The sequence below is a fragment of the Oncorhynchus mykiss genome, chromosome 16 (assembly GCF_057628025.1).
Source record: "Oncorhynchus mykiss isolate SJ-2025 chromosome 16, ASM5762802v1, whole genome shotgun sequence".
Classification (NCBI taxonomy): Eukaryota; Metazoa; Chordata; class Actinopteri; order Salmoniformes; family Salmonidae; genus Oncorhynchus; species Oncorhynchus mykiss.
In genome coordinates, this window is record NC_143037.1 from 38,168,176 (window position 1) to 38,194,999 (window position 26,824).

The 26,824-nt window shown below is 40.6% G+C and overlaps 1 protein-coding gene across 1 annotated transcript in view; it reads left to right on the forward strand.

The window, feature by feature from the left end:
- The window catches only part of LOC149976661 (histone-lysine N-methyltransferase PRDM16-like), a 193,676-nt gene that overhangs the window by 91,188 nt on the left and 75,664 nt on the right, over positions 1 to 26,824 (forward strand). The window lies entirely within an intron of this gene.

Below are 26,824 nucleotides of genomic sequence, written 5' to 3' on the forward strand. Positions count from 1 at the left end.
AATATAATGTTTGTATAAAACATTCGAATGACGTTACAAGAACGTTCCCAGAACCCATTTAGTATGTTTTATTAGGTTGTGGGAACAGTCGGGTGGTAACATTGTGGTGACAGCACAAAAGATATGTTCCCAAAACACAAAAATTGTCCAGATGATTATCTGTTAGGGAAAAAAACATTTGTTCCCAGAGTTTCCTTGCATCTTACTGTTGAGGAATTTAGATGTACAACCATTCAAGTGGAATCACATTACATTAAACAAACATCATTTCTCAACACCATATTTTACTCTGGCTTCCAAGTTGTGGCATTTCTCTTTGCAAAAAGAGAGGATGACTAAATCTAGAAAGACTTTTATTTTCCCTAGAAACTTGATTTCAGAAATCAGAAAGAAGGTTAAATGATTGCGTGCTAAATTGCGGTGAGGTGTACATAATGTGCATATGTACTAAGACATATAGTTTGGATAATAATTTATGTATTTCAGTACAAAGGGAAATCTACTAGAATCATTAGTATCCTGGTGGCGCAGCAGACTAAGTAGCCTACAGGGCTTGAAGATGGCAGATTGCAGGTTCAAATATACTTGATTACCATTCTTTAAAATAGTTATGCTTGGACAATATCCTAATATAATATAATTAAGTAAGAAGATTGAAATGCTTTTTTTTTTAAAGTTTGGCAACTTCATACAATAATGTTACATTACAGAACATTGCAGCAATGTTTTCAGAACTATTTGCATTATGTTGGAAGTAATGTTTTCAGAACTATTTTCATTATGTTGGAAGTAATGTTTTTAGAACTATTTGCATTATCTTGGAAGTAATGTTTTCAGAACTATTTGCATTATCTTGGAAGTAATGTTTTCAGAACAATTTGCATTATCTTGGAAGTAATGTTTTCAGAACTATTTGCATTACCTTGGAAGTAATGTTTTCTGAACTATTTGCATTACCTTGGAAGTAATGCTTTCAGAACTATTTGCATTATCTTGGAAGTAATGTTTTTAGAACCAATCTGGATCATCATGTCATATCCTTACAGAATAACTTAACAACCGACTCACAGGGATGTTTCTTGTTTGTTGTTATAGGTGTGTGTAGTAATATGGGCATCAACATTAGCAGAATGTTCCAGGGATGTTTCTTGTTTGTTGTTATAGGTGTTAGTAGTAATATGGGCATCAACATTAGCAGAATGTTCCAGGGATGTTTCTTGTTTGTTGTTATAGGTGTGTGTAGTAATATGGGCATCAACATTAGCAGAATGTTCCAGGGATGTTTCTTGTTTGTTGTTATAGGTGTTAGTAGTAATATGGGCATCAACATTATCAGAATGTTCCAGGGATGTTTCTTGTTTGTTGTTATAGGTGTGTGTAGTAATATGGGCATCAACATTAGCAGAATGTTCCAGGGATGTTTCTTGTTTGTTGTTATAGGTGTTAGTAGTAATATGGGCATCAACATTATCAGAATGTTCCAGGGATGTTTCTTGTTTGTTGTTATAGGTGTTAGTAGTAATATCAGCATCAACATTAGCAGAATGTTCCAGGGATGTTTCTTGTTTGTTGTTATAGGTGTTAGAAGTAATATGGGCATCAACATTAGCCAAATGTTCCCATAATATTTCCTCAGAATCACTTCTATTGTTCCCACATTTTGTTGCTGCTGCATGTTCTAAGAACATTGTGTTAGTACATTACCTGGAAACGTAAGAAGAGCGTTGGGAGAACGTTCTAAGAACATTGTGTTAGTACATTACCTGGAAACGTAAGAAGAGCGTTGGGAGAACGTTCTAAGAACATTGTGTTAGTACATTACCTGGAAACGTAAGAAGAACGTTGGGGGAACGTTCTAAGAACATTGTGATACTAGATTACCTGGAAACGTAAGAAGAGCGTTGGGGGAACGTTCTAAGAACATTGTGTTACTACATTACCTGGAAATGTAAGAAGAGCGTTGGGGGAACGTTCTAAGAACATTGTGTTAGTACATTATCTGGAAACGTAAGAAGAGGGTTGGGGTAACGTTCTAAGAACATTGTATTACTACATTACCTGGAAACGTAAGAAGAGTGTTGGGGGAACATTATGTTAGTACATTAGCTGGAAACGTAAGAAGAGCGTTGGGGGAACGTTCTAAGAACATTGTGTTACTACATTACCTGGAAACGTAAGAAGAGCATTGGGGGAACGTTCTAATAACATTGTGTTAGTACATTACCTGGAAACGTAAGAAGAGCGTTGGGAGAACGTTCTAAGAACATTGTGTTAGTACATTACCTGGAAACGTAAGAAGAACGTTGGGGGAACGTTCTAAGAACATTGTGATACTAGATTACCTGGAAACGTAAGAAGAGCGTTGGGGGAACGTTCTAAGAACATTGTGTTACTACATTACCTGGAAATGTAAGAAGAGCGTTGGGGGAACGTTCTAAGAACATTGTGTTAGTACATTATCTGGAAACGTAAGAAGAGGGTTGGGGTAACGTTCTAAGAACATTGTTTTACTACATTACCTGGAAACGTAAGAAGAGTGTTGGGGGAACATTATGTTAGTACATTAGCTGGAAACGTAAGAAGAGCGTTGGGGGAACGTTCTAAGAAAATTGTGTTACTACCTTACCTGGAAATGTAAGAAGAGCGTTGGGGGAACGTTCTAAGAACATTGTGTTACTACATTACCTGGAAACGTAAGAAGAGTGTTGGGGGAACATTATGTTACTACATTAGCTGGAAACGTAAGAAGAGCGTTGGGGGAACGTTCTAAGAACATTGTGTTACTACATTACCTGGAAATGTAAGAAGAGCGTTGGGGGAACGTTCTAAGAACATTGTGTTACTACATTACCTGGAAACGTAAGAAGAGCGTTGGGGGAACGTTCTAATAACATTGTGTTAGTACATTATCTGGAAACGTAAGAAGAGCGTTGGGGGAACGTTCTAAGAACATTGTGTTACTACATTACCTGGAAACGTAAGAAGAGCGTTGGGGGAACATTGTGTTAGTACATTACCTGGAAACGTAAGAAGAGCATTGGGGGAACGTTCTAATAACATTGTGTTAGTACATTATCTGGAAACGTAAGAAGAGCGTTGGGGGAACGTTCTAAGAACATTGTGTTACTACATTACCTGGAAACCTAAGAAGAGCGTTGGGGGAACGTTCTAAGAACATTGTGTTACTACATTACCTGGAAACGTAAGAAGAGCGTTGGGGGAACGTTCTAAGAACATTGTGTTAGTACATTATCTGGAAACGTAAGAATAGCGTTGGGGGAACGTTCTAAGAACATTGTGTTACTACATTACCTGGAAACGTAAGAGCGTTGGGGGAACATTATGTTACTACCTTAGCTGGAAACGTAAGAAGAGCGTTAGGGGAACGTTCTAAGAACATTGTGTTACTACTTTACCTGGAAACGTAAGAAGAGCGTTGGGGGAACGTTCTAAGAACATTGTGTTACTACTTTACCTTGAAACGTAAGAAGAGCGTTGGGGGAACGTTCTAAGAACATTGTGTTACTACATTACCTGGAAACGTAAGAAGAGCGTTGGGGGAACGTTCTAAGAACGTTGTGTTACTACATTAGCTGGAAACGTAAGAAGAGCGTTGGGGGAACGTTCTAAGAACATTGTGTTACTACATTACCTGGAAACGTAAGAAGAGCGTTGGGGGAACATTGTGTTAGTACATTACCTGGAAACGTAAGAAGAGCGTTGGGGGAACGTTCTAATAACATTGTGTTAGTACATTATCTGGAAACGTAAGAAGAGCGTTGGGGGAACGTTCTAAGAACATTGTGTTACTACATTACCTGGAAACGTAAGAAGAGTGTTGGGGGAACATTATGTTACTACATTAGCTGGAAACGTAAGAAGAGCGCTGGGGGAACGTTCTAAGAACATTGTGTTACTTCATTACCTGGAAATGTAAGAAGAGCGTTGGGGGAACGTTCTAAGAACATTGTGTTACTACATTACCTGGAAATGTAAGAAGAGCGTTGGGGGAACGTTCTAATAACATTGTGTTAGTACATTATCTGGAAACGTAAGAAGAGCGTTGGTGGAACTTTCTAAGAACATTGTGTTACTACATTACCTGGAAACGTAAGAAGAGCGTTGGGGGAACATTGTGTTAGTACATTACCTGGAAACGTAAGAAGAGCGTTGGGGGAACGTTCTAATAACATTGTGTTAGTACATTATCTGGAAACGTAAGAAGAGCGTTGGGGGAACGTTCTAAGAACATTGTGTTACTACATTACCTGGAAATGTAAGAAGAGCGTTGGGGGAACGTTCTAAGAACATTGTGTTACTACATTACCTGGAAACGTAAGAAGAGCGTTGGGGGAACGTTCTAATAACATTGTGTTAGTACATTATCTGGAAACGTAAGAAGAGCGTTGGGGGAACGTTCTAAGAACATTGTGTTACTACATTACCTGGAAACGTAAGAAGAGCGTTGGGGGAACATTGTGTTAGTACATTACCTGGAAACGTAAGAAGAGCATTGGGGGAACGTTCTAATAACATTGTGTTAGTACATTATCTGGAAACGTAAGAAGAGCGTTGGGGGAACGTTCTAAGAACATTGTGTTACTACATTACCTGGAAACGTAAGAAGAGCGTTGGGGGAATGTTCTTAGAACATTGTGTTACTACATTACCTGGAAACCTAAGAAGAGCGTTGGGGGAACGTTCTAAGAACATTGTGTTACTACATTACCTGGAAACGTAAGAAGAGCGTTGGGGGAACGTTCTAAGAACATTGTGTTAGTACATTATCTGGAAACGTAAGAATAGCGTTGGGGGAACGTTCTAAGAACATTGTGTTACTACATTACCTGGAAACGTAAGAGCGTTGGGGGAACATTATGTTACTACCTTAGCTGGAAACGTAAGAAGAGCGTTAGGGGAACGTTCTAAGAACATTGTGTTACTACTTTACCTGGAAACGTAAGAAGAGCGTTGGGGGAACGTTCTAAGAACATTGTGTTACTACATTACCTGGAAACGTAAGAAGAGCGTTGGGGGAACATTGTGTTAGTACATTACCTGGAAACGTAAGAAGAGCGTTGGGGGAACGTTCTAATAACATTGTGTTAGTACATTATCTGGAAACGTAAGAAGAGCGTTGGGGGAACGTTCTAAGAACATTGTGTTACTACATTACCTGGAAACGTAAGAAGAGTGTTGGGGGAACATTATGTTACTACATTAGCTGGAAACGTAAGAAGAGCGCTGGGGGAACGTTCTAAGAACATTGTGTTACTTCATTACCTGGAAATGTAAGAAGAGCGTTGGGGGAACGTTCTAAGAACATTGTGTTACTACATTACCTGGAAATGTAAGAAGAGCGTTGGGGGAACGTTCTAATAACATTGTGTTAGTACATTATCTGGAAACGTAAGAAGAGGGTTGGTGGAACTTTCTAAGAACATTGTGTTACTACATTACCTGGAAACGTAAGAAGAGCGTTGGGGGAACATTGTGTTAGTACATTACCTGGAAACGTAAGAAGAGCGTTGGGGGAACGTTCTAATAACATTGTGTTAGTACATTATCTGGAAACGTAAGAAGAGCGTTGGGGGAACGTTCTAAGAACATTGTGTTACTACATTACCTCTAAACGTAAGAAGAGCGTTGGGGGAACGTTCTTAGAACATTGTGTTACTACATTACCTGGAAACGTAAGAAGAGCGTTGGGGGAACGTTCTAAGAACATTGTGTTACTACATTACCTGAAAACGTAAGAAGAGCGTTGGGGGAACGTTCTAAGAACATTGTGTTAGTACATTATCTGGAAACGTAAGAAGAGCGTTGGGGGAACGTTCTAAGAACATTGTGTTACTACATTACCTGGAAACGTAAGAAGAGCGTTGGGGGAACGTTCTTAGAACATTGTGTTACTACATTACCTGGAAACGTAAGAAGAGCGTTGGGGGAACGTTCTAAGAACATTGTGTTACTACATTACCTGAAAACGTAAGAAGAGCGTTGGGGGAACGTTCTAAGAACATTGTGTTAGTACATTATCTGGAAACGTAAGAATAGCGTTGGGGGAACGTTCTAAGAACATTGTGTTACTACATTACCTGGAAACGTAAGAGCGTTGGGGGAACATTATGTTACTACATTAGCTGGAAACGTAAGAAGAGCGTTGGGGGAACGTTCTAATAACATTGTGTTAGTACATTATCTGGAAACGTAAGAAGAGCGTTGGGGGAACGTTCTAAGAACATTGTGTTACTACATTACCTGGAAACGTAAGAAGAGCGTTGGGGGAACGTTCTAAGAACATTGTGTTACTACATTACCTGAAAACGTAAGAAGAGCGTTGGGGGAACGTTCTAAGAACATTGTGTTAGTACATTATCTGGAAACGTAAGAATAGCGTTGGGGGAACGTTCTAAGAACATTGTGTTACTACATTACCTGGAAACGTAAGAGCGTTGGGGGAACATTATGTTACTACATTAGCTGGAAACGTAAGAAGAGCGTTGGGGGAACGTTCTAAGAACATTGTGTTACTACTTTACCTGGAAATGTAAGAAGAGCGTTGGGGGAACGTTCTAAGAACATTGTGTTAGTACATTACCTGGAAACGTAAGAAGAGCGTTGGGGGAACGTTCTAATAACATTGTGTTAGTACATTATCTGGAAACGTAAGAAGAGCGTTGGGGGAACGTTCTAAGAACATTGTGTTACTACATTACCTGGAAACGTAAGAAGAGTGTTGGGGGAACATTATGTTACTACATTAGCTGGAAACGTAAGAAGAGCGCTGGGGGAACGTTCTAAGAACATTGTGTTACTTCATTACCTGGAAATGTAAGAAGAGCGTTGGGGGAACGTTCTAAGAACATTGTGTTACTACATTACCTGGAAACGTAAGAAGAGCGTTGGGGGAACGTTCTAATAACATTGTGTTAGTACATTATCTGGAAACGTAAGAAGAGCGTTGGTGGAACGTTCTAAGAACATTGTGTTACTACATTACCTGGAAACGTAAGAAGAGCGTTGGGGGAACATTGTGTTAGTACATTACCTGGAAACGTAAGAAGAGCGTTGGGGGAACGTTCTAATAACATTGTGTTAGTACATTATCTGGAAACGTAAGAAGAGCGTTGGGGGAACGTTCTAAGAACATTGTGTTACTACATTACCTGGAAACGTAAGAAGAGCGTTGGGGGAACGTTCTTAGAACATTGTGTTACTACATTACCTGGAAACGTAAGAAGAGCGTTGGGGGAACGTTCTAAGAACATTGTGTTACTACATTACCTGAAAACGTAAGAAGAGCGTTGGGGGAACGTTCTAAGAACATTGTGTTAGTACATTATCTGGAAACGTAAGAAGAGCGTTGGGGGAACGTTCTAAGAACATTGTGTTACTACATTACCTGGAAACGTAAGAAGAGCGTTGGGGGAACGTTCTTAGAACATTGTGTTACTACATTAGCTGGAAACGTAAGAAGAGCGCTGGGGGAACGTTCTAAGAACATTGTGTTACTTCATTACCTGGAAATGTAAGAAGAGCGTTGGGGGAACGTTCTAAGAACATTGTGTTACTACATTACCTGGAAACGTAAGAAGAGCGTTGGGGGAACGTTCTAATAACATTGTGTTAGTACATTATCTGGAAACGTAAGAAGAGCGTTGGTGGAACGTTCTAAGAACATTGTGTTACTACATTACCTGGAAACGTAAGAGCGTTGGGGGAACATTATGTTACTACCTTAGCTGGAAACGTAAGAAGAGCGTTAGGGGAACGTTCTAAGAACATTGTGTTACTACTTTACCTGGAAACGTAAGAAGAGCGTTGGGGGAACGTTCTAAGAACATTGTGTTACTACTTTACCTTGAAACGTAAGAAGAGCGTTGGGGGAACGTTCTAAGAACATTGTGTTACTACATTACCTGGAAACGTAAGAAGAGCGTTGGGGGAACGTTCTAAGAACGTTGTGTTACTACATTAGCTGGAAACGTAAGAAGAGCGTTGGGGGAACGTTCTAAGAACATTGTGTTACTACATTACCTGGAAACGTAAGAAGAGCGTTGGGGGAACGTTCTTAGAACATTGTGTTACTACATTACCTGGAAACGTAAGAAGAGCGTTGGGGGAACGTTCTAAGAACATTGTGTTACTACATTACCTGAAAACGTAAGAAGAGCGTTGGGGGAACGTTCTAAGAACATTGTGTTAGTACATTATCTGGAAACGTAAGAAGAGCGTTGGGGGAACGTTCTAAGAACATTGTGTTACTACATTACCTGGAAACGTAAGAAGAGCGTTGGGGGAACGTTCTTAGAACATTGTGTTACTACATTACCTGGAAACGTAAGAAGAGCGTTGGGGGAACGTTCTAAGAACATTGTGTTACTACATTACCTGAAAACGTAAGAAGAGCGTTGGGGTAACGTTCTAAGAACATTGTGTTAGTACATTATCTGGAAACGTAAGAATAGCGTTGGGGGAACGTTCTAAGAACATTGTGTTACTACATTACCTGGAAACGTAAGAGCGTTGGGGGAACATTATGTTACTACATTAGCTGGAAACGTAAGAAGAGCGTTGGGGGAACGTTCTAATAACATTGTGTTAGTACATTATCTGGAAACGTAAGAAGAGCGTTGGGGGAACGTTCTAAGAACATTGTGTTACTACATTACCTGGAAACGTAAGAAGAGCGTTGGGGGAACGTTCTAAGAACATTGTGTTACTACATTACCTGAAAACGTAAGAAGAGCGTTGGGGGAACGTTCTAAGAACATTGTGTTAGTACATTATCTGGAAACGTAAGAATAGCGTTGGGGGAACGTTCTAAGAACATTGTGTTACTACATTACCTGGAAACGTAAGAGCGTTGGGGGAACGTTCTAAGAACATTGTGTTACTACTTTACCTGGAAATGTAAGAAGAGCGTTGGGGGAACATTGTGTTAGTACATTACCTGGAAACGTAAGAAGAGCGTTGGGGGAACGTTCTAATAACATTGTGTTAGTACATTATCTGGAAACGTAAGAAGAGCGTTGGGGGAACGTTCTAAGAACATTGTGTTACTACATTACCTGGAAACGTAAGAAGAGTGTTGGGGGAACATTATGTTACTACATTAGCTGGAAACGTAAGAAGAGCGCTGGGGGAACGTTCTAAGAACATTGTGTTACTTCATTACCTGGAAATGTAAGAAGAGCGTTGGGGGAACGTTCTAAGAACATTGTGTTACTACATTACCTGGAAATGTAAGAAGAGCGTTGGGGGAACGTTCTAATAACATTGTGTTAGTACATTATCTGGAAACGTAAGAAGAGCGTTGGTGGAACTTTCTAAGAACATTGTGTTACTACATTACCTGGAAACGTAAGAAGAGCGTTGGGGGAACATTGTGTTAGTACATTACCTGGAAACGTAAGAAGAGCGTTGGGGGAACGTTCTAATAACATTGTGTTAGTACATTATCTGGAAACGTAAGAAGAGCGTTGGGGGAACGTTCTAAGAACATTGTGTTACTACATTACCTGGAAATGTAAGAAGAGCGTTGGGGGAACGTTCTAAGAACATTGTGTTACTACATTACCTGGAAACGTAAGAAGAGCGTTGGGGGAACGTTCTAATAACATTGTGTTAGTACATTATCTGGAAACGTAAGAAGAGCGTTGGGGGAACGTTCTAAGAACATTGTGTTACTACATTACCTGGAAACGTAAGAAGAGCGTTGGGGGAACGTTCTTAGAACATTGTGTTACTACATTACCTGGAAACGTAAGAAGAGCGTTGGGGGAACGTTCTAAGAACATTGTGTTACTACATTACCTGAAAACGTAAGAAGAGCGTTGGGGGAACGTTCTAAGAACATTGTGTTAGTACATTATCTGGAAACGTAAGAAGAGCGTTGGGGGAACGTTCTAAGAACATTGTGTTACTACATTACCTGGAAACGTAAGAAGAGCGTTGGGGGAACGTTCTTAGAACATTGTGTTACTACATTACCTGGAAACGTAAGAAGAGCGTTGGGGGAACGTTCTAAGAACATTGTGTTACTACATTACCTGAAAACGTAAGAAGAGCGTTGGGGTAACGTTCTAAGAACATTGTGTTAGTACATTATCTGGAAACGTAAGAATAGCGTTGGGGGAACGTTCTAAGAACATTGTGTTACTACATTACCTGGAAACGTAAGAGCGTTGGGGGAACATTATGTTACTACATTAGCTGGAAACGTAAGAAGAGCGTTGGGGGAACGTTCTAATAACATTGTGTTAGTACATTATCTGGAAACGTAAGAAGAGCGTTGGGGGAACGTTCTAAGAACATTGTGTTACTACATTACCTGGAAACGTAAGAAGAGCGTTGGGGGAACGTTCTAAGAACATTGTGTTACTACATTACCTGAAAACGTAAGAAGAGCGTTGGGGGAACGTTCTAAGAACATTGTGTTAGTACATTATCTGGAAACGTAAGAATAGCGTTGGGGGAACGTTCTAAGAACATTGTGTTACTACATTACCTGGAAACGTAAGAGCGTTGGGGGAACATTATGTTACTACATTAGCTGGAAACGTAAGAAGAGCGTTGGGGGAACGTTCTAAGAACATTGTGTTACTACTTTACCTGGAAATGTAAGAAGAGCGTTGGGGGAACATTGTGTTAGTACATTACCTGGAAACGTAAGAAGAGCGTTGGGGGAACGTTCTAATAACATTGTGTTAGTACATTATCTGGAAACGTAAGAAGAGCGTTGGGGGAACGTTCTAAGAACATTGTGTTACTACATTACCTGGAAACGTAAGAAGAGTGTTGGGGGAACATTATGTTACTACATTAGCTGGAAACGTAAGAAGAGCGCTGGGGGAACGTTCTAAGAACATTGTGTTACTTCATTACCTGGAAATGTAAGAAGAGCGTTGGGGGAACGTTCTAAGAACATTGTGTTACTACATTACCTGGAAATGTAAGAAGAGCGTTGGGGGAACGTTCTAATAACATTGTGTTAGTACATTATCTGGAAACGTAAGAAGAGGGTTGGTGGAACTTTCTAAGAACATTGTGTTACTACATTACCTGGAAACGTAAGAAGAGCGTTGGGGGAACATTGTGTTAGTACATTACCTGGAAACGTAAGAAGAGCGTTGGGGGAACGTTCTAATAACATTGTGTTAGTACATTATCTGGAAACGTAAGAAGAGCGTTGGGGGAACGTTCTAAGAACATTGTGTTACTACATTACCTCTAAACGTAAGAAGAGCGTTGGGGGAACGTTCTAAGAACATTGTGTTAGTACATTATCTGGAAACGTAAGAAGAGCGTTGGGGGAACGTTCTAAGAACATTGTGTTACTACATTACCTGGAAACGTAAGAAGAGCGTTGGGGGAACGTTCTTAGAACATTGTGTTACTACATTACCTGGAAACGTAAGAAGAGCGTTGGGGGAACGTTCTAAGAACATTGTGTTACTACATTACCTGAAAACGTAAGAAGAGCGTTGGGGTAACGTTCTAAGAACATTGTGTTAGTACATTATCTGGAAACGTAAGAATAGCGTTGGGGGAACGTTCTAAGAACATTGTGTTACTACATTACCTGGAAACGTAAGAGCGTTGGGGGAACATTATGTTACTACATTAGCTGGAAACGTAAGAAGAGCGTTGGGGGAACGTTCTAATAACATTGTGTTAGTACATTATCTGGAAACGTAAGAAGAGCGTTGGGGGAACGTTCTAAGAACATTGTGTTACTACATTACCTGGAAACGTAAGAAGAGCGTTGGGGGAACGTTCTAAGAACATTGTGTTACTACATTACCTGAAAACGTAAGAAGAGCGTTGGGGGAACGTTCTAAGAACATTGTGTTAGTACATTATCTGGAAACGTAAGAATAGCGTTGGGGGAACGTTCTAAGAACATTGTGTTACTACATTACCTGGAAACGTAAGAGCGTTGGGGGAACATTATGTTACTACATTAGCTGGAAACGTAAGAAGAGCGTTGGGGGAACGTTCTAAGAACATTGTGTTACTACTTTACCTGGAAATGTAAGAAGAGCGTTGGGGGAACATTGTGTTAGTACATTACCTGGAAACGTAAGAAGAGCGTTGGGGGAACGTTCTAATAACATTGTGTTAGTACATTATCTGGAAACGTAAGAAGAGCGTTGGGGGAACGTTCTAAGAACATTGTGTTACTACATTACCTGGAAACGTAAGAAGAGTGTTGGGGGAACATTATGTTACTACATTAGCTGGAAACGTAAGAAGAGCGCTGGGGGAACGTTCTAAGAACATTGTGTTACTTCATTACCTGGAAATGTAAGAAGAGCGTTGGGGGAACGTTCTAAGAACATTGTGTTACTACATTACCTGGAAATGTAAGAAGAGCGTTGGGGGAACGTTCTAATAACATTGTGTTAGTACATTATCTGGAAACGTAAGAAGAGCGTTGGTGGAACTTTCTAAGAACATTGTGTTACTACATTACCTGGAAACGTAAGAAGAGCGTTGGGGGAACATTGTGTTAGTACATTACCTGGAAACGTAAGAAGAGCGTTGGGGGAACGTTCTAATAACATTGTGTTAGTACATTATCTGGAAACGTAAGAAGAGCGTTGGGGGAACGTTCTAAGAACATTGTGTTACTACATTACCTGGAAATGTAAGAAGAGCGTTGGGGGAACGTTCTAAGAACATTGTGTTACTACATTACCTGGAAACGTAAGAAGAGCGTTGGGGGAACGTTCTAATAACATTGTGTTAGTACATTATCTGGAAACGTAAGAAGAGCGTTGGGGGAACGTTCTAAGAACATTGTGTTACTACATTACCTGGAAACGTAAGAAGAGCGTTGGGGGAACGTTCTTAGAACATTGTGTTACTACATTACCTGGAAACGTAAGAAGAGCGTTGGGGGAACGTTCTAAGAACATTGTGTTACTACATTACCTGAAAACGTAAGAAGAGCGTTGGGGGAACGTTCTAAGAACATTGTGTTAGTACATTATCTGGAAACGTAAGAAGAGCGTTGGGGGAACGTTCTAAGAACATTGTGTTACTACATTACCTGGAAACGTAAGAAGAGCGTTGGGGGAACGTTCTTAGAACATTGTGTTACTACATTACCTGGAAACGTAAGAAGAGCGTTGGGGGAACGTTCTAAGAACATTGTGTTACTACATTACCTGAAAACGTAAGAAGAGCGTTGGGGTAACGTTCTAAGAACATTGTGTTAGTACATTATCTGGAAACGTAAGAATAGCGTTGGGGGAACGTTCTAAGAACATTGTGTTACTACATTACCTGGAAACGTAAGAGCGTTGGGGGAACATTATGTTACTACATTAGCTGGAAACGTAAGAAGAGCGTTGGGGGAACGTTCTAATAACATTGTGTTAGTACATTATCTGGAAACGTAAGAAGAGCGTTGGGGGAACGTTCTAAGAACATTGTGTTACTACATTACCTGGAAACGTAAGAAGAGCGTTGGGGGAACGTTCTAAGAACATTGTGTTACTACATTACCTGAAAACGTAAGAAGAGCGTTGGGGGAACGTTCTAAGAACATTGTGTTAGTACATTATCTGGAAACGTAAGAATAGCGTTGGGGGAACGTTCTAAGAACATTGTGTTACTACATTACCTGGAAACGTAAGAGCGTTGGGGGAACATTATGTTACTACATTAGCTGGAAACGTAAGAAGAGCGTTGGGGGAACATTGTGTTAGTACATTACCTGGAAACGTAAGAAGAGCGTTGGGGGAACGTTCTAATAACATTGTGTTAGTACATTATCTGGAAACGTAAGAAGAGCGTTGGGGGAACGTTCTAAGAACATTGTGTTACTACATTACCTGGAAACGTAAGAAGAGTGTTGGGGGAACATTATGTTACTACATTAGCTGGAAACGTAAGAAGAGCGCTGGGGGAACGTTCTAAGAACATTGTGTTACTTCATTACCTGGAAATGTAAGAAGAGCGTTGGGGGAACGTTCTAAGAACATTGTGTTACTACATTACCTGGAAATGTAAGAAGAGCGTTGGGGGAACGTTCTAATAACATTGTGTTAGTACATTATCTGGAAACGTAAGAAGAGCGTTGGTGGAACTTTCTAAGAACATTGTGTTACTACATTACCTGGAAACGTAAGAAGAGCGTTGGGGGAACATTGTGTTAGTACATTACCTGGAAACGTAAGAAGAGCGTTGGGGGAACGTTCTAATAACATTGTGTTAGTACATTATCTGGAAACGTAAGAAGAGCGTTGGGGGAACGTTCTAAGAACATTGTGTTACTACATTACCTGGAAATGTAAGAAGAGCGTTGGGGGAACGTTCTAAGAACATTGTGTTACTACATTACCTGGAAACGTAAGAAGAGCGTTGGGGGAACGTTCTAATAACATTGTGTTAGTACATTATCTGGAAACGTAAGAAGAGCGTTGGGGGAACGTTCTAAGAACATTGTGTTACTACATTACCTGGAAACGTAAGAAGAGCGTTGGGGGAACATTGTGTTAGTACATTACCTGGAAACGTAAGAAGAGCATTGGGGGAACGTTCTAATAACATTGTGTTAGTACATTATCTGGAAACGTAAGAAGAGCGTTGGGGGAACGTTCTAAGAACATTGTGTTACTACATTACCTGGAAACGTAAGAAGAGCGTTGGGGGAATGTTCTTAGAACATTTTGTTACTACATTACCTGGAAACCTAAGAAGAGCGTTGGGGGAACGTTCTAAGAACATTGTGTTACTACATTACCTGGAAACGTAAGAAGAGCGTTGGGGGAACGTTCTAAGAACATTGTGTTAGTACATTATCTGGAAACGTAAGAATAGCGTTGGGGGAACGTTCTAAGAACATTGTGTTACTACATTACCTGGAAACGTAAGAGCGTTGGGGGAACATTATGTTACTACCTTAGCTGGAAACGTAAGAAGAGCGTTAGGGGAACGTTCTAAGAACATTGTGTTACTACTTTACCTGGAAACGTAAGAAGAGCGTTGGGGGAACGTTCTAAGAACATTGTGTTACTACTTTACCTTGAAACGTAAGAAGAGCGTTGGGGGAACGTTCTAAGAACATTGTGTTACTACATTACCTGGAAACGTAAGAAGAGCGTTGGGGGAACGTTCTAAGAACGTTGTGTTACTACATTAGCTGGAAACGTAAGAAGAGCGTTGGGGGAACGTTCTAAGAACATTGTGTTACTACATTACCTGGAAACGTAAGAAGAGCGTTGGGGGAACATTGTGTTAGTACATTACCTGGAAACGTAAGAAGAGCGTTGGGGGAACGTTCTAATAACATTGTGTTAGTACATTATCTGGAAACGTAAGAAGAGCGTTGGGGGAACGTTCTAAGAACATTGTGTTACTACATTACCTGGAAACGTAAGAAGAGTGTTGGGGGAACATTATGTTACTACATTAGCTGGAAACGTAAGAAGAGCGCTGGGGGAACGTTCTAAGAACATTGTGTTACTTCATTACCTGGAAATGTAAGAAGAGCGTTGGGGGAACGTTCTAAGAACATTGTGTTACTACATTACCTGGAAATGTAAGAAGAGCGTTGGGGGAACGTTCTAATAACATTGTGTTAGTACATTATCTGGAAACGTAAGAAGAGCGTTGGTGGAACTTTCTAAGAACATTGTGTTACTACATTACCTGGAAACGTAAGAAGAGCGTTGGGGGAACATTGTGTTAGTACATTACCTGGAAACGTAAGAAGAGCGTTGGGGGAACGTTCTAATAACATTGTGTTAGTACATTATCTGGAAACGTAAGAAGAGCGTTGGGGGAACGTTCTAAGAACATTGTGTTACTACATTACCTGGAAATGTAAGAAGAGCGTTGGGGGAACGTTCTAAGAACATTGTGTTACTACATTACCTGGAAACGTAAGAAGAGCGTTGGGGGAACGTTCTAATAACATTGTGTTAGTACATTATCTGGAAACGTAAGAAGAGCGTTGGGGGAACGTTCTAAGAACATTGTGTTACTACATTACCTGGAAACGTAAGAAGAGCGTTGGGGGAACATTGTGTTAGTACATTACCTGGAAACGTAAGAAGAGCATTGGGGGAACGTTCTAATAACATTGTGTTAGTACATTATCTGGAAACGTAAGAAGAGCGTTGGGGGAACGTTCTAAGAACATTGTGTTACTACATTACCTGGAAACGTAAGAAGAGCGTTGGGGGAATGTTCTTAGAACATTGTGTTACTACATTACCTGGAAACCTAAGAAGAGCGTTGGGGGAACGTTCTAAGAACATTGTGTTACTACATTACCTGGAAACGTAAGAAGAGCGTTGGGGGAACGTTCTAAGAACATTGTGTTAGTACATTATCTGGAAACGTAAGAATAGCGTTGGGGGAACGTTCTAAGAACATTGTGTTACTACATTACCTGGAAACGTAAGAGCGTTGGGGGAACATTATGTTACTACCTTAGCTGGAAACGTAAGAAGAGCGTTAGGGGAACGTTCTAAGAACATTGTGTTACTACTTTACCTGGAAACGTAAGAAGAGCGTTGGGGGAACGTTCTAAGAACATTGTGTTACTACTTTACCTTGAAACGTAAGAAGAGCGTTGGGGGAACGTTCTAAGAACATTGTGTTACTACATTACCTGGAAACGTAAGAAGAGCGTTGGGGGAACGTTCTAAGAACGTTGTGTTACTACATTAGCTGGAAACGTAAGAAGAGCGTTGGGGGAACGTTCTAAGAACATTGTGTTACTACATTACCTGGAAACGTAAGAAGAGCGTTGGGGGAACATTGTGTTAGTACATTACCTGGAAACGTAAGAAGAGCGTTGGGGGAACGTTCTAATAACATTGTGTTAGTACATTATCTGGAAACGTAAGAAGAGCGTTGGGGGAACGTTCTAAGAACATTGTGTTACTACATTACCTGGAAACGTAAGAAGAGTGTTGGGGGAACATTATGTTACTACATTAGCTGGAAACGTAAGAAGAGCGCTGGGGGAACGTTCTAAGAACATTGTGTTACTTCATTACCTGGAAATGTAAGAAGAGCGTTGGGGGAACGTTCTAAGAACATTGTGTTACTACATTACCTGGAAATGTAAGAAGAGCGTTGGGGGAACGTTCTAATAACATTGTGTTAGTACATTATCTGGAAACGTAAGAAGAGGGTTGGTGGAACTTTCTAAGAACATTGTGTTACTACATTACCTGGAAACGTAAGAAGAGCGTTGGGGGAACATTGTGTTAGTACATTACCTGGAAACGTAAGAAGAGCGTTGGGGGAACGTTCTAATAACATTGTGTTAGTACATTATCTGGAAACGTAAGAAGAGCGTTGGGGGAACGTTCTAAGAACATTGTGTTACTACATTACCTCTAAACGTAAGAAGAGCGTTGGGGGAACGTTCTTAGAACATTGTGTTACTACATTACCTGGAAACGTAAGAAGAGCGTTGGGGGAACGTTCTAAGAACATTGTGTTACTACATTACCTGAAAACGTAAGAAGAGCGTTGGGGGAACGTTCTAAGAACATTGTGTTAGTACATTATCTGGAAACGTAAGAAGAGCGTTGGGGGAACGTTCTAAGAACATTGTGTTACTACATTACCTGGAAACGTAAGAAGAGCGTTGGGGGAACGTTCTTAGAACATTGTGTTACTACATTACCTGGAAACGTAAGAAGAGCGTTGGGGGAACGTTCTAAGAACATTGTGTTACTACATTACCTGAAAACGTAAGAAGAGCGTTGGGGGAACGTTCTAAGAACATTGTGTTAGTACATTATCTGGAAACGTAAGAATAGCGTTGGGGGAACGTTCTAAGAACATTGTGTTACTACATTACCTGGAAACGTAAGAGCGTTGGGGGAACATTATGTTACTACATTAGCTGGAAACGTAAGAAGAGCGTTGGGGGAACGTTCTAATAACATTGTGTTAGTACATTATCTGGAAACGTAAGAAGAGCGTTGGGGGAACGTTCTAAGAACATTGTGTTACTACATTACCTGGAAACGTAAGAAGAGCGTTGGGGGAACGTTCTAAGAACATTGTGTTACTACATTACCTGAAAACGTAAGAAGAGCGTTGGGGGAACGTTCTAAGAACATTGTGTTAGTACATTATCTGGAAACGTAAGAATAGCGTTGGGGGAACGTTCTAAGAACATTGTGTTACTACATTACCTGGAAACGTAAGAGCGTTGGGGGAACATTATGTTACTACATTAGCTGGAAACGTAAGAAGAGCGTTGGGGGAACGTTCTAAGAACATTGTGTTACTACTTTACCTGGAAATGTAAGAAGAGCGTTGGGGGAACGTTCTAAGAACATTGTGTTAGTACATTACCTGGAAACGTAAGAAGAGCGTTGGGGGAACGTTCTAATAACATTGTGTTAGTACATTATCTGGAAACGTAAGAAGAGCGTTGGGGGAACGTTCTAAGAACATTGTGTTACTACATTACCTGGAAACGTAAGAAGAGTGTTGGGGGAACATTATGTTACTACATTAGCTGGAAACGTAAGAAGAGCGCTGGGGGAACGTTCTAAGAACATTGTGTTACTTCATTACCTGGAAATGTAAGAAGAGCGTTGGGGGAACGTTCTAAGAACATTGTGTTACTACATTACCTGGAAACGTAAGAAGAGCGTTGGGGGAACGTTCTAATAACATTGTGTTAGTACATTATCTGGAAACGTAAGAAGAGCGTTGGTGGAACGTTCTAAGAACATTGTGTTACTACATTACCTGGAAACGTAAGAAGAGCGTTGGGGGAACATTGTGTTAGTACATTACCTGGAAACGTAAGAAGAGCGTTGGGGGAACGTTCTAATAACATTGTGTTAGTACATTATCTGGAAACGTAAGAAGAGCGTTGGGGGAACGTTCTAAGAACATTGTGTTACTACATTACCTGGAAACGTAAGAAGAGCGTTGGGGGAACGTTCTTAGAACATTGTGTTACTACATTACCTGGAAACGTAAGAAGAGCGTTGGGGGAACGTTCTAAGAACATTGTGTTACTACATTACCTGAAAACGTAAGAAGAGCGTTGGGGGAACGTTCTAAGAACATTGTGTTAGTACATTATCTGGAAACGTAAGAAGAGCGTTGGGGGAACGTTCTAAGAACATTGTGTTACTACATTACCTGGAAACGTAAGAAGAGCGTTGGGGGAACGTTCTTAGAACATTGTGTTACTACATTAGCTGGAAACGTAAGAAGAGCGCTGGGGGAACGTTCTAAGAACATTGTGTTACTTCATTACCTGGAAATGTAAGAAGAGCGTTGGGGGAACGTTCTAAGAACATTGTGTTACTACATTACCTGGAAACGTAAGAAGAGCGTTGGGGGAACGTTCTAATAACATTGTGTTAGTACATTATCTGGAAACGTAAGAAGAGCGTTGGTGGAACGTTCTAAGAACATTGTGTTACTACATTACCTGGAAACGTAAGAAGAGCGTTGGGGGAACATTGTGTTAGTACATTACCTGGAAACGTAAGAAGAGCGTTGGGGGAACGTTCTAATAACATTGTGTTAGTACATTATCTGGAAACGTAAGAAGAGCGTTGGGGGAACGTTCTAAGAACATTGTGTTACTACATTACCTGGAAACGTAAGAAGAGCGTTGGGGGAACGTTCTTAGAACATTGTGTTACTACATTACCTGGAAACGTAAGAAGAGCGTTGGGGGAACGTTCTAAGAACATTGTGTTACTACATTACCTGAAAACGTAAGAAGAGCGTTGGGGGAACGTTCTAAGAACATTGTGTTAGTACATTATCTGGAAACGTAAGAAGAGCGTTGGGGGAACGTTCTAAGAACATTGTGTTACTACATTACCTGGAAACGTAAGAAGAGCGTTGGGGGAACGTTCTTAGAACATTGTGTTACTACATTACCTGGAAACGTAAGAAGAGCGTTGGGGGAACGTTCTAAGAACATTGTGTTACTACATTACCTGAAAACGTAAGAAGAGCGTTGGGGGAACGTTCTAAGAACATTGTGTTAGTACATTATCTGGAAACGTAAGAATAGCGTTGGGGGAACGTTCTAAGAACATTGTGTTACTACATTACCTGGAAACGTAAGAGCGTTGGGGGAACATTATGTTACTACATTAGCTGGAAACGTAAGAAGAGCGTTGGGGGAACGTTCTAATAACATTGTGTTAGTACATTATCTGGAAACGTAAGAAGAGCGTTGGGGGAACGTTCTAAGAACATTGTGTTACTACATTACCTGGAAACGTAAGAAGAGCGTTGGGGGAACGTTCTAAGAACATTGTGTTACTACATTACCTGGAAACGTAAGAGCGTTGGGGGAACATTATGTTACTACCTTAGCTGGAAACGTAAGAAGAGCGTTAGGGGAACGTTCTAAGAACATTGTGTTACTACTTTACCTGGAAACGTAAGAAGAGCGTTGGGGGAACGTTCTAAGAACATTGTGTTACTACTTTACCTTGAAACGTAAGAAGAGCGTTGGGGGAACGTTCTAAGAACATTGTGTTACTACATTACCTGGAAACGTAAGAAGAGCGTTGGGGGAACGTTCTAAGAACGTTGTGTTACTACATTAGCTGGAAACGTAAGAAGAGCGTTGGGGGAACGTTCTAAGAACATTGTGTTACTTCATTACCTGGAAATGTAAGAAGAGCGTTGGGGGAACTTTCTAAGAACATTGTGTTACTACATTACCTGGAAACGTAAGAAGAGCGTTGGGGGAACGTTCTAATAACATTGTGTTAGTACATTATCTGGAAACGTAAGAAGAGCGTTGGGGGAACGTTCTAAGAACATTGTGTTACTACATTACCTGGAAACGTAAGAAGAGCGTTGGGGGAACATTGTGTTAGTACATTACCTGGAAACGTAAGAAGAGCGTTGGGGGAACGTTCTAATAACATTGTGTTAGTACATTATCTGGAAACGTAAGAAGAGCGTTGGGGGAACGTTCTAAGAACATTGTGTTACTACATTACCTGGAAACGTAAGAAGAGTGTTGGGGGAACATTATGTTACTACATTAGCTGGAAACGTAAGAAGAGCGCTGGGGGAACGTTCTAAGAACATTGTGTTACTTCATTACCTGGAAATGTAAGAAGAGCGTTGGGGGAACGTTCTAAGAACATTGTGTTACTACATTACCTGGAAACGTAAGAAGAGCGTTGGGGGAACGTTCTAATAACATTGTGTTAGTACATTATCTGGAAACGTAAGAAGAGCGTTGGTGGAACGTTCTAAGAACATTGTGTTACTACATTACCTGGAAACGTAAGAAGAGCGTTGGGGGAACATTGTGTTAGTACATTACCTGGAAACGTAAGAAGAGCGTTGGGGGAACGTTCTAATAACATTGTGTTAGTACATTATCTGGAAACGTAAGAAGAGCGTTGGTGGAACGTTCTAAGAACATTGTGTTACTACATTACCTGGAAACGTAAGAAGAGCGTTGGGGGAACGTTCTAATAACATTGTGTTAGTACATTATCTGGAAACGTAAGAAGAGCGTTGGTGGAACGTTCTAAGAACATTGTGTTACTACATTACCTGGAAACGTAAGAAGAGCGTTGGGGGAACATTGTGTTAGTACATTACCTGGAAACGTAAGAAGAGCGTTGGGGGAACGTTCTAATAACATTGTGTTAGTACATTATCTGGAAACGTAAGAAGAGCGTTGGGGGAACGTTCTAAGAACATTGTGTTACTACATTACCTGGAAACGTAAGAAGAGCGTTGGGGGAACGTTCTTAGAACATTGTGTTACTACATTACCTGGAAACGTAAGAAGAGCGTTGGGGGAACGTTCTAAGAACATTGTGTTACTACATTACCTGAAAACGTAAGAAGAGCGTTGGGGGAACGTTCTAAGAACATTGTGTTAGTACATTATCTGGAAACGTAAGAAGAGCGTTGGGGGAACGTTCTAAGAACATTGTGTTACTACATTACCTGGAAACGTAAGAAGAGCGTTGGGGGAACGTTCTTAGAACATTGTGTTACTACATTACCTGGAAACGTAAGAAGAGCGTTGGGGGAACGTTCTAAGAACATTGTGTTACTACATTACCTGAAAACGTAAGAAGAGCGTTGGGGTAACGTTCTAAGAACATTGTGTTAGTACATTATCTGGAAACGTAAGAATAGCGTTGGGGGAACGTTCTAAGAACATTGTGTTACTACATTACCTGGAAACGTAAGAGCGTTGGGGGAACATTATGTTACTACATTAGCTGGAAACGTAAGAAGAGCGTTGGGGGAACGTTCTAATAACATTGTGTTAGTACATTATCTGGAAACGTAAGAAGAGCGTTGGGGGAACGTTCTAAGAACATTGTGTTACTACATTACCTGGAAACGTAAGAAGAGCGTTGGGGGAACGTTCTAAGAACATTGTGTTACTACATTACCTGAAAACGTAAGAAGAGCGTTGGGGGAACGTTCTAAGAACATTGTGTTAGTACATTATCTGGAAACGTAAGAATAGCGTTGGGGGAACGTTCTAAGAACATTGTGTTACTACATTACCTGGAAACGTAAGAGCGTTGGGGGAACGTTCTAAGAACATTGTGTTACTACTTTACCTGGAAATGTAAGAAGAGCGTTGGGGGAACATTGTGTTAGTACATTACCTGGAAACGTAAGAAGAGCGTTGGGGGAACGTTCCAATAACATTGTGTTAGTACATTATCTGGAAACGTAAGAAGAGCGTTGGGGGAACGTTCTAAGAACATTGTGTTACTACATTACCTGGAAACGTAAGAAGAGTGTTGGGGGAACATTATGTTACTACATTAGCTGGAAACGTAAGAAGAGCGCTGGGGGAACGTTCTAAGAACATTGTGTTACTTCATTACCTGGAAATGTAAGAAGAGCGTTGGGGGAACGTTCTAAGAACATTGTGTTACTACATTACCTGGAAATGTAAGAAGAGCGTTGGGGGAACGTTCTAATAACATTGTGTTAGTACATTATCTGGAAACGTAAGAAGAGCGTTGGTGGAACTTTCTAAGAACATTGTGTTACTACATTACCTGGAAACGTAAGAAGAGCGTTGGGGGAACATTGTGTTAGTACATTACCTGGAAACGTAAGAAGAGCGTTGGGGGAACGTTCTAATAACATTGTGTTAGTACATTATCTGGAAACGTAAGAAGAGCGTTGGGGGAACGTTCTAAGAACATTGTGTTACTACATTACCTGGAAATGTAAGAAGAGCGTTGGGGGAACGTTCTAAGAACATTGTGTTACTACATTACCTGGAAACGTAAGAAGAGCGTTGGGGGAACGTTCTAATAACATTGTGTTAGTACATTATCTGGAAACGTAAGAAGAGCGTTGGGGGAACGTTCTAAGAACATTGTGTTACTACATTACCTGGAAACGTAAGAAGAGCGTTGGGGGAACGTTCTTAGAACATTGTGTTACTACATTACCTGGAAACGTAAGAAGAGCGTTGGGGGAACGTTCTAAGAACATTGTGTTACTACATTACCTGAAAACGTAAGAAGAGCGTTGGGGGAACGTTCTAAGAACATTGTGTTAGTACATTATCTGGAAACGTAAGAAGAGCGTTGGGGGAACGTTCTAAGAACATTGTGTTACTACATTACCTGGAAACGTAAGAAGAGCGTTGGGGGAACGTTCTTAGAACATTGTGTTACTACATTACCTGGAAACGTAAGAAGAGCGTTGGGGGAACGTTCTAAGAACATTGTGTTACTACATTACCTGAAAACGTAAGAAGAGCGTTGGGGTAACGTTCTAAGAACATTGTGTTAGTACATTATCTGGAAACGTAAGAATAGCGTTGGGGGAACGTTCTAAGAACATTGTGTTACTACATTACCTGGAAACGTAAGAGCGTTGGGGGAACATTATGTTACTACATTAGCTGGAAACGTAAGAAGAGCGTTGGGGGAACGTTCTAATAACATTGTGTTAGTACATTATCTGGAAACGTAAGAAGAGCGTTGGGGGAACGTTCTAAGAACATTGTGTTACTACATTACCTGGAAACGTAAGAAGAGCGTTGGGGGAACGTTCTAAGAACATTGTGTTACTACATTACCTGAAAACGTAAGAAGAGCGTTGGGGGAACGTTCTAAGAACATTGTGTTAGTACATTATCTGGAAACGTAAGAATAGCGTTGGGGGAACGTTCTAAGAACATTGTGTTACTACTTTACCTGGAAATGTAAGAAGAGCGTTGGGGGAACATTGTGTTAGTACATTACCTGGAAACGTAAGAAGAGCGTTGGGGGAACGTTCTAATAACATTGTGTTAGTACATTATCTGGAAACGTAAGAAGAGCGTTGGGGGAACGTTCTAAGAACATTGTGTTACTACATTACCTGGAAACGTAAGAAGAGTGTTGGGGGAACATTATGTTACTACATTAGCTGGAAACGTAAGAAGAGCGCTGGGGGAACGTTCTAAGAACATTGTGTTACTTCATTACCTGGAAATGTAAGAAGAGCGTTGGGGGAACGTTCTAAGAACATTGTGTTACTACATTACCTGGAAATGTAAGAAGAGCGTTGGGGGAACGTTCTAATAACATTGTGTTAGTACATTATCTGGAAACGTAAGAAGAGGGTTGGTGGAACTTTCTAAGAACATTGTGTTACTACATTACCTGGAAACGTAAGAAGAGCGTTGGGGGAACATTGTGTTAGTACATTACCTGGAAACGTAAGAAGAGCGTTGGGGGAACGTTCTAATAACATTGTGTTAGTACATTATCTGGAAACGTAAGAAGAGCGTTGGGGGAACGTTCTAAGAACATTGTGTTACTACATTACCTCTAAACGTAAGAAGAGCGTTGGGGGAACGTTCTAAGAACATTGTGTTAGTACATTATCTGGAAACGTAAGAAGAGCGTTGGGGGAACGTTCTAAGAACATTGTGTTACTACATTACCTGGAAACGTAAGAAGAGCGTTGGGGGAACGTTCTTAGAACATTGTGTTACTACATTACCTGGAAACGTAAGAAGAGCGTTGGGGGAACGTTCTAAGAACATTGTGTTACTACATTACCTGAAAACGTAAGAAGAGCGTTGGGGTAACGTTCTAAGAACATTGTGTTAGTACATTATCTGGAAACGTAAGAATAGCGTTGGGGGAACGTTCTAAGAACATTGTGTTACTACATTACCTGGAAACGTAAGAGCGTTGGGGGAACATTATGTTACTACATTAGCTGGAAACGTAAGAAGAGCGTTGGGGGAACGTTCTAATAACATTGTGTTAGTACATTATCTGGAAACGTAAGAAGAGCGTTGGGGGAACGTTCTAAGAACATTGTGTTACTACATTACCTGGAAACGTAAGAAGAGCGTTGGGGGAACGTTCTAAGAACATTGTGTTACTACATTACCTGAAAACGTAAGAAGAGCGTTGGGGGAACGTTCTAAGAACATTGTGTTAGTACATTATCTGGAAACGTAAGAATAGCGTTGGGGGAACGTTCTAAGAACATTGTGTTACTACATTACCTGGAAACGTAAGAGCGTTGGGGGAACATTATGTTACTACATTAGCTGGAAACGTAAGAAGAGCGTTGGGGGAACGTTCTAAGAACATTGTGTTACTACTTTACCTGGAAATGTAAGAAGAGCGTTGGGGGAACATTGTGTTAGTACATTACCTGGAAACGTAAGAAGAGCGTTGGGGGAACGTTCTAATAACATTGTGTTAGTACATTATCTGGAAACGTAAGAAGAGCGTTGGGGGAACGTTCTAAGAACATTGTGTTACTACATTACCTGGAAACGTAAGAAGAGTGTTGGGGGAACATTATGTTACTACATTAGCTGGAAACGTAAGAAGAGCGCTGGGGGAACGTTCTAAGAACATTGTGTTACTTCATTACCTGGAAATGTAAGAAGAGCGTTGGGGGAACGTTCTAAGAACATTGTGTTACTACATTACCTGGAAATGTAAGAAGAGCGTTGGGGGAACGTTCTAATAACATTGTGTTAGTACATTATCTGGAAACGTAAGAAGAGCGTTGGTGGAACTTTCTAAGAACATTGTGTTACTACATTACCTGGAAACGTAAGAAGAGCGTTGGGGGAACATTGTGTTAGTACATTACCTGGAAACGTAAGAAGAGCGTTGGGGGAACGTTCTAATAACATTGTGTTAGTACATTATCTGGAAACGTAAGAAGAGCGTTGGGGGAACGTTCTAAGAACATTGTGTTACTACATTACCTGGAAATGTAAGAAGAGCGTTGGGGGAACGTTCTAAGAACATTGTGTTACTACATTACCTGGAAACGTAAGAAGAGCGTTGGGGGAACGTTCTAATAACATTGTGTTAGTACATTATCTGGAAACGTAAGAAGAGCGTTGGGGGAACGTTCTAAGAACATTGTGTTACTACATTACCTGGAAACGTAAGAAGAGCGTTGGGGGAACGTTCTTAGAACATTGTGTTACTACATTACCTGGAAACGTAAGAAGAGCGTTGGGGGAACGTTCTAAGAACATTGTGTTACTACATTACCTGAAAACGTAAGAAGAGCGTTGGGGGAACGTTCTAAGAACATTGTGTTAGTACATTATCTGGAAACGTAAGAAGAGCGTTGGGGGAACGTTCTAAGAACATTGTGTTACTACATTACCTGGAAACGTAAGAAGAGCGTTGGGGGAACGTTCTTAGAACATTGTGTTACTACATTACCTGGAAACGTAAGAAGAGCGTTGGGGGAACGTTCTAAGAACATTGTGTTACTACATTACCTGAAAACGTAAGAAGAGCGTTGGGGTAACGTTCTAAGAACATTGTGTTAGTACATTATCTGGAAACGTAAG